Source organism: Belonocnema kinseyi, chromosome 2 (genome assembly GCF_010883055.1).
Source record: "Belonocnema kinseyi isolate 2016_QV_RU_SX_M_011 chromosome 2, B_treatae_v1, whole genome shotgun sequence".
In the NCBI taxonomy this organism is placed as follows: domain Eukaryota; kingdom Metazoa; phylum Arthropoda; class Insecta; order Hymenoptera; family Cynipidae; genus Belonocnema; species Belonocnema kinseyi.
In genome coordinates this window covers 31,948,453-31,957,504 of record NC_046658.1, presented here as the reverse complement: position 1 = coordinate 31,957,504, position 9,052 = coordinate 31,948,453, and the positions used below count along the sequence as shown (strand labels likewise).

The following is a 9,052-nucleotide window of genomic DNA, read 5'->3' as shown; positions in this document are numbered from 1 at the left end:
TGTTAGAAAAATAGAGGTTTTTACCGGTACTCAGTCATCAAACTACCTGCTGTCATTAAAAAAGATGGAAAAGTCAACCTTTTCTTAAAAATAAGTGAAAGAAATGTTATATAAGTTAAATCATCATGTAAATCAATGCCTAATTGCTTATGAACATTTTATTAGTTGGACTAATAATACAACTTTGTGCTTCATACATTTTTTATGCACGCGATATTTAAACACGGCAGGCTAGTAATGAAAACAAAATATTCTCAGATCTAATCATTTCAAATCGCGCAGGCACAGTTGTCTGGAATAATAAATTATTGTTCATATTCGCCCACATTTCGTAATCTTAACAGTTTCAACATTTTTTTAAAAATGCTTAACATTAAATTTTTAAGAGAACTGAGATTTGTTGTTTGTAAATTTTTCTTACACAGCATCAATATAGTATAAATAAATAAAGTTACAACATTGACTTTTTCTGCCTTGTGAGTTTTTATCTGAAGTAAAAATACAGAAAGAAGCTAACTATTAGCTGAAATTATTGCATCTGCACTCAAACAACAGAAATAACTCTAATAATATTTAACTTTATCATTATAAACCATTTTTATCAACAAATTCTTACTAGTGCCTTTTTTTCGTAGAAAAATTGTTTTTTTTCTTCACGGTAGTTGTTAAGATTATTCATAAGCCATCATTTGTAACGAAAGATTAGCATAAATTAACATTTACTGTTTGAATAAACATTTTTATGGACAAATTTTCTCTTGCACTAAAAAAATTAGGTTAGTTTTTCCAGCTAATCGTTTAGCTGGATTTCGTCTTCGAAGAATTTATAGCTGTGTCAGCTACATTTCATGCTATTTTAGCTAAATTTGCAATCTAAAAATAATATAGATGAATTAACTAGATAATTTCTAGATGGCACATTCAACTAAAATTGCTAGAAATCTAGGTGACACAGCTATATATTTTTGGAAGACAAAATCCAGCTAAACGGTTAGCTGAAACAGCCGAGCTATTTTTTTTAGTGTAGCTGACTGGATTTTTCTCGCCAAAAATGATTCATGATTATCTTGAAGAGCATTTACATACTTCCAGCCTTATCTAACGTAAATGAATACAGATTGTCAATAACAATTTCGTTAAACAAATATCCCAACCGGCGCTTTCTTCGTATAAAAAATTTCTTTTTTTTAATTATTATTGGAATGACACTTTTTTTCAATAATACAATTAGGCTTATCACAAAAATTATTAGGAAAAAATCTTTTCTACAAATAACCGGTAGATTGTAACACATTTATCTAGAAATTGTTATTTAGTGCCTCATATCCAGTTTTTGAAACACTGTTAGGTTATTTTCGGATAATTTCAGTGGAAAAACGTCTTTTTCATGTAAAAATGATAAATTGTAGTTTTTGTGCAAATTTTATTTTTTATAATTTCGTTGGTTAATCAGCGCAAGAAATGTCATTCCAACAAATTTTAAGAGCCGATTAATACATAAAAATTTTTGTTGAGTGGCGTAAATCAACCTGTAGTCGAAAATTGACGTGTTTGGCAACATTGCATGAGGACACCGATTTGATGGGAACTCAAAAGACCTGGACTTCGTTTCTATTCCAAAATTTATTTGTCTTTTTAGTCATACATATAAAACATTCAATTTTTTATATGCATGCTTTCAATGAAAACTTTTATAATCATATTTGAATTCTCTGCCATTCCACTTGAATTTAATTGAATTTTATTAATTCTTTAAAATCTTTAGGTGCATTTCGTAAAACTCATAACTTTGTTCAACAGATTTTTGTATGAAATCGATAAAATACTTTTCGTCTCATTTCCATCGAAAAACAAGAAATTTCTTTTTCACGACCGATTCTGCGCTGGCCCGAGAGAAAATGGAATAAGTGACAAACTGTGATGACTCAACTACTACATAAGAGAGCATCCATTAATAAGGTAAGTATTTTAAATGTTTGTCGTGGTATTGGTGGGAGGGGGCAGCCTAGTTTTACGCTGGTTACGCTCATGTTCAAGTTGCATACACTTACTAAAGAAAAAAATTTAAGCTCGGGCGGGGGGGGGGGGGGGCAAAAATGACCCTTACGTCAATAATCGATTCTCCTTAATCAACTGAATTAAATTTTATTTTTAAGCATGCCAGTTGCAGTTGCTGATTACCATTCAGGTAGTGTAATGAATTACATTTTCTTCCTGATTCATTGACGCAAAGCTAATATGTAACTCGAATGCATGAGATTCTTAAGTACGTCATGATTATCAATATAAAAATTCTGCATCATCATTGATCAGTATGATCGCCGATGAAGTTTTTCCTAATAAAGAGATCAAGCTAATTTAAATTACTTTTCTTACTGACAGTGGTGGTGTATGGATATAGTTTCTTCTTATTAATTATTTATTTATGAGTATAAGTGTATTAGAATCAGTTATCGTCATAAGGCAAAGGTTTCATCAACCAATACATAAATTCAAATTGAATTTGTAAACCTAAAGCAAAGATAATACCTAAAGACTCTCACTTACTGACAGAGAGAGAATAAGGCTAGGATGATTTCATAATGGCTCAACGGTACCCAACTGAGTCGTGCCAAGTGCTAACCAAGATACCTTCTCCCGTTATAGAAAATGTAGATCTTTTATTTTCTTATTTGAGAAACACGGATCATTTGACGATAGCACGTCTTACTGCTGCTTGATTTCTGTCTGTCGCACGAAACAAATTTCGTTAAAATGCTTCATGCTTCTTTACGTTTGAATCAATAACAGTCAAGTACAAAGAGTTTCTCGAAATATATCAAAGATGCGTTTAAATCGATTACTGCAGTTAAACACTCAATTGCGTTGAAGTTCAAGAGTTTATTGATAACTTTAATTTCACTGGCAGGTTTATACATAGATAGCTACTTTTGTGAGACAAGAGGTCCGAGTTTATGATAACGAATATCTATTTTTATCAATCATCACATAGAAAAATTTTGGCTGAAGTTTCAAGATTTTTCTGTTAAAATAAGGTTAGCATATAGATTTTCTTTAAATAGTACCGAATTTTCTGCAGAGTTTACAAAATTTTCAGTTATTTTATAAATTTACGGATATTTTCTATAACATTCACTGAACTTTTCTATCAAATTAACACCTTTAAAATGTAAAATCTATTTAAGAAGTCTGTAAATGTTACAGAAAATATCCGTAAATGTATAAAAGAACTGCAAATTGTATATAATCTGCAGAAAACTCGGTAATTGTTATAGAAAATCTATGCTGTCCCTATTTTAACTGAAAATCCTCTAACCTTAGTAGGATGTTTTTCTGCGTAATGTGAATTCCTTGCTTTACACTGCTTTCCGTCGGGGTTTCTGTTCAGCATACATAAAAATGTCTTAATTAAAAAAAAGCATTTCTTTTTTAAATCTACGACTTTTACTTGACAATTTATTTTAATTTTAATATTTAGTCAAATAACATTTTCAATTCATGTAGTCTTTTTGTAGACATTTTCTTGAAATGCAAAAAAAGTCAAAGACTATCAATGGTTGCAGAAAACTACATAAATCAATAAACATCTACATACATGGTTAGCTTTAATCATTTACAATTTAAACGTTCTTGCAATCGACTTTTTTCATGTTTTTTAAGTACTTTATACTCAAATAAATAATTTTTTATGTATTAAACAACTTTAAGAAATAACTATGTTTCGGGATATAGAGTGAATTTTGCTATTAATAGGAAATATTTTTAACTTTGCTAACAATAATAAATTTTCAGAAAATAGTGGCATATGATGACTTTATCAGGATGGTCGTTTTAATCGACGAAAAAAATGCCCTGTTTTTTCCCGGTTCGAGAACAATTTTCAAGGTCAATAAAATTAAAAAATTCGAACTCTAAAGCTAAACCTTTTTTCCATTTGCAATAATTAAAAATAAACTACAAATTAAAGCTTTTTAATTCAAAAATGTTGTATTAAATGGCTCAATAATTTACATGTAAAAATGCAAGGTACTAACACTTTTCAACTGAACAATTTTAAATGAAATTCTGATAAACTGTAAGAATTTTTAACTGTTAAAAATACACGAGTTCATAGATTCAGATTCAATTCTAAAAATATAAAACAAAAATCCATTTACAATCTTCTAAATTTAAGAATAATTGAACTTTAGAATTTAAAAAATTCTCTTATTTTACACTATTTTAAGCTAGAAAAGCTTCAAAATTTTATTTCAAAATCTGGAAGTTGTTTTAAATTTATTCAACTTCAAAACTATTTTTGAAATTTTTTTAGAACTTCTAAATACCTTTTGAAATTAATAGAATTTTTACTATAAGTTCTAGAAACTCCTGCAAATTAAAAAACATTCTTAAAATCTTGCAGATTCTTTTTTTTAACCATTTTGGAAATCTTTAAAAATCTTTTGAAATAATATTCCACAATGATAAATGATTTTAAATTTTTCTAGCAATCTTGCGAAATTTTTTTTATTCTTTGGAAGCATTTCACAATTCTTATAGAGTTTCTACATTATTTTTTTGAGAACTTCAAAAATCTACATTTTGTTTTAAATTAGGCTGTGACTATTTGCACAGAAATTTAGATATGAATAGCCGAATTTTGGGATACAAACTTAGTTTAAATTATTTGAAATAATTTCAGGTTTTAAATTAATTTTTAATCTTTTCAAAATTTCTAAATATCTCTTAAAATTACTACATTTTTTAACAAATAAGAAATGTTTAATTGCGATTTAAACACTAAAATTTAACAACTTCACTTACAAATTAAACATTAAAAAAAAATAATCAAAATTGTAACGGTCAAAGCCTAAACCTCTTCGAAATTTTAACGATTCAAGGGTTTCTCTGTCCAAGCGTTCAGATTCAGACTGTTCAATTTTAAATATTTGGTTTCAAGTCATTCGTCATAAATAAACTGTCAATTATTGCATAATATTAAATAATTAGTATTTTTCTTAATTAAAAAAATTGAAATTGAATGGATTAAAAATTGAATATTTTAGACTGAAATAATATTTTTTAATTTAGTGAAAGCTTTTAATTACAAATACATTATTATGAAGTTATTTTTAAGTTAAAAATAGTTTTAAAGTTTCAAACGGAGCTTTGAATTGTTTTTAACGACTAAGACTTTCGAATTGAAACGGTTTAATTTTTAAATTTTAAAATCTTGTCATTTTTTAGTTTGAACGGGTTTAGAATAGTTTTGACAAATCAATTATTGTTCCCTTTTAATAATAATTTATCTATATTTACAGTTAATAAATTAAAAACGGTTGTTATCAAATATTTGCAACTTCAAACACTTTTTTTACATTCGCATCAGAGAAGGTATTAAATTTGTGTAAAATTTGACCCCCCCCCCCCCAGTTTTTGTCAAATGTCCACGTTTTGAGACCCCCTGAATCCGAAAAACAGGTTTTTAAGAATGTGTCTGTATGTCTGTTTGTGAACAAGATAACTTTTGAAAAAATTAATGTATTAGATTGCCCTTTGGTAAACTCGTTTAGTGTCCTAAACTAAAGGTCAAGTTCGTTAGCCAGCCATTTTGGATGAAAATTGAAAAAGTGGACAAACTTTGAATATTTTTGAGACCACTTTGTTCAAAATTCAAAAATTCTCTGTACGGTTATTCATAGTATTCAAAAAGTCGAACAATTTATCCTAATGACTTTTTTCGAAAAATCAAAAATGACCAGAGTTGTTGCATTATCAAAACAAAAAAAACTAAAATGAACATTTTAAGCCAAACAACGCACGATACGAAAAAAAGGCAAGAGAAGAAAAACGTTGCTTTCTAAAAGCCCTACAAGATTATGATGACAACTTTTTTAATTTGGTCGAAAAGTTGAAAATTCCAAATTTGATCGTACCAAAAATGTTTGAAACCACATTTTTTCAAAATTTAAAACTTCTATGCACGGTTCCTTGTAGTATTCAGAAAGTCAAACAATTTATCCCCATGACTTTTTTCTATAAAAAGAAAATTATCAGAGTTAGAGCATTTTCAAAATAGAAAATAAAAAAACTAAAATGAACATTTTAAGCCAAACAACGCTTGATATGAAAAAAGGCAAGAGAAGAAAAACATTGCGTTTTTAAAAGCCCTACAGGATTATGATAATTTTTTTAATTTAGTCCAAAATTTGAAAATTCCAAATTCGATCGTACAAAAAATGTTTGAAACCACATTTTTTCAAGATTTCAAAAATTTTTGTACGTTTGTTCATAGTACTCAGAAACTCAAAAAATTGATCTCTATGAATTTTTTCTATGGAAAGAAAAGTGTCTGAATTAGCGCATTTTCAAAATCCATAAAAAAATGAAAATGAAATTTTTAAGCCAAACAACGCATGATATAAAAAAAAGTCAAAAGAAAAAAAACGTTGCTTTTGAAAGCCCTACAATATTATGATAACAAAATTCCGAACGTTCAAATGAACGAAATTTTTTACCGATAATTATGTAAACTATAAAAAGGACTAAAATGTTTGCTCGTTTATATTGGAATTCATTTATTATTGAAACAGAATTATAATGCATATTTTAAAATGCAGTTGGAACAATATTGATGGATAAAGTAAAAATGGGGAAAAATATTTCGTTCATTTGACAGTTCGGAAATTTAACTACATCTATAATTTTTTATAGGACACGTAGTTTTTTGCTTTAGTCGTAAAAAATAACATTCAAAATAAAAATATTAAATTTTTTTGAAAAAACGACACAAGGTATAAACTAAAATTAACAGACAAAAGTTGTTCGCCGAAAAGATCTATAAATTTATTATTAATCATTTTTCGATAGGACGATTAAATTTTCTTTTAATCGTAAAAAATAAGATAAAAAATAAAAAAATTAAATTTTTGGAAAAAGCACATAAAAGACGAAAGAGGACATAGGATCATATATAGGACCCTATATAGGTTCCTGTATTATACCCAAAACAGATGCGCAGTAGTTTTTATTTAATCGTAAAAAAGACAAGATTAAAAATAAAAAAATTATAAAAAAAAGGAAATAAAAATTAATATGATTCAATTTTTATGGATATTATGAATTGTAATGATATAAATTTATTGAAATGATACATGTTTCAGCGCAGCTTAGAATACCATTTAAAACGACATAAGAAACAAATATAAAAATAATCATGAAAAATACAATTTGCTCTTTATCTTACAATTTTTTAATAAGTAATTCCAGGCACTCTTTATTTTACAATTTTTTAATAAGCAATTCCTGGCAGACTTACATAAAAAATGTATTATAATTGATATTAAAGTGTTGTGTATAATGTAGAAAAGTTGAGATTTTGGACAAAATCGAGTGCGAAACGCGAGATACGTGATGAGAATGTGTTCGTTAAAGCCGAAAGAGCTTAAAAAAAAGAGAGTTCAAAATCATAAAATTACAGTTGTAGGTCTGTTGACCTTTTATTTTAAAAGGTCTGTGCACGACTGCGGGAGAAATGCAAAGACCAAGCGCGGAGTGCGATTGCCATCAGTCGCGTGCCGTAGGTGCGCTCAAACTGTCGAGCTAAGCTCTTTTAACGAAAGAGAATTCATAATCAAACACGATAGTGGTGGATGTTTTGAGTCTTAATTTTAAATGGTTTGCGCAAGAATGTGCGACAATATAATGACTGAGCGCGTAGCGCGAGGTAAATACATAATCGAGCGCGAAGCGCGAGATGAATGCATCATCGAGCGCGAAATGCAAGAACCAACAGTCACGCGCCCTAGGCGCGCTCAAACTTCCGAGAATTAACGCCGCGCCGCAAGTAGGTATAACAGGAGCTGAGTGAGGTCTGCGGTTGTCACTCAGGCGTGAACAAACAAAAGCGGAGCGGGCTATAATGAGTTAGTTCCCAACCACCGCCAGCCCCAATATCGGCGCTATAACAGAGTTTCACTGTATTTAATTCTTCCAGACAGAATTCTAAAATTCTTTAAATTAAAAATAAAAATCTAAAATGTTACATTTCTGTAGTAGAAGATTTTTGAATGATGCATTAAAAAAAAATTAACGATGCCATCATTGAACAAGATAACAACAACTAATTATTTTAAAAACTTTAGTAATCGAACTTGGAAAGGTTTTTCTTTTAAATATTTCCCGGTTTTCCCGGTCTCAAAAAATACCCGGTCATTTCCCGGTCTAGCGGCCACCCAGGTATGTTAAGGTTGTACAATACTATTAAGGTATAGATATATAACCTATTTCATAATTTTGGGCTCATTTAGGGCTAATTTGGGCCCCTAATCCCACATTTCTGGCTAATTTATTTTTTCTAAAAAATAGTGGTGGCGCTAGCTTAACGTTAATCTGGCCCAACATTTCTGTGAAACGTTCTGAAAATGATTTTACATAAAATACACCTTATAGAATAATTTAGGGCTCTGGGAATATAATAATAAAAAATTAAAAGAAGTTTAAACAATTAAAAAAAAAATGTAATTTGAAAAAAATTTTTAAATTCTTTTTTACTATGATTGTTTAAACTTTTTTTAAAAGTTTTCATTATCACATTCCCAGACCCCTAAAGTATTCTATAAGGTGAATTTTCTTTAAAATCATTTTTAGGACGTTTTACAGCAATGTTAGACCAGCTTAACGATAATATAGCGCAAACATTTTTTTATTTACAAAAAATAAAAGAGCACAAAATTTGGGATTAGGGGCCCAAATTAGCCCTAAATTATGCGAGGGGAGAAAATGGGTTTTATGATTTTCTTCACGTGTTTTCTATTACGTTAATGTGGCATACCACTACATATAACAACAAAAAAGGGCAAAGAAAACATCCGAAAAACCTTTACCGAAATGATGCGAGAACGTCCTATGAGGCGATTGACTTTTTTGTATAACGATGATGATCACCGATCGAACATGATTCTGTTTTGTTTTCTCCATCTGTCAAATTTCTCGAAGGCCAGCTCATAATTAACCTTAGACTTTTGGGGTACTAAATCTTGCGCGAGATTTAAAAGCAATTTATTCCGAGGTA

At 29.1% G+C, this 9,052-nt stretch overlaps 1 protein-coding gene across 1 annotated transcript in view; it reads right to left on the bottom strand.

Annotated features, from left to right (window-relative positions):
- LOC117182626 overlaps window positions 1-9,052 on the bottom strand; it is a 51,687-nt gene that overhangs the window by 4,413 nt on the left and 38,222 nt on the right. The gene's annotated exons all lie outside the window — the stretch shown is intronic.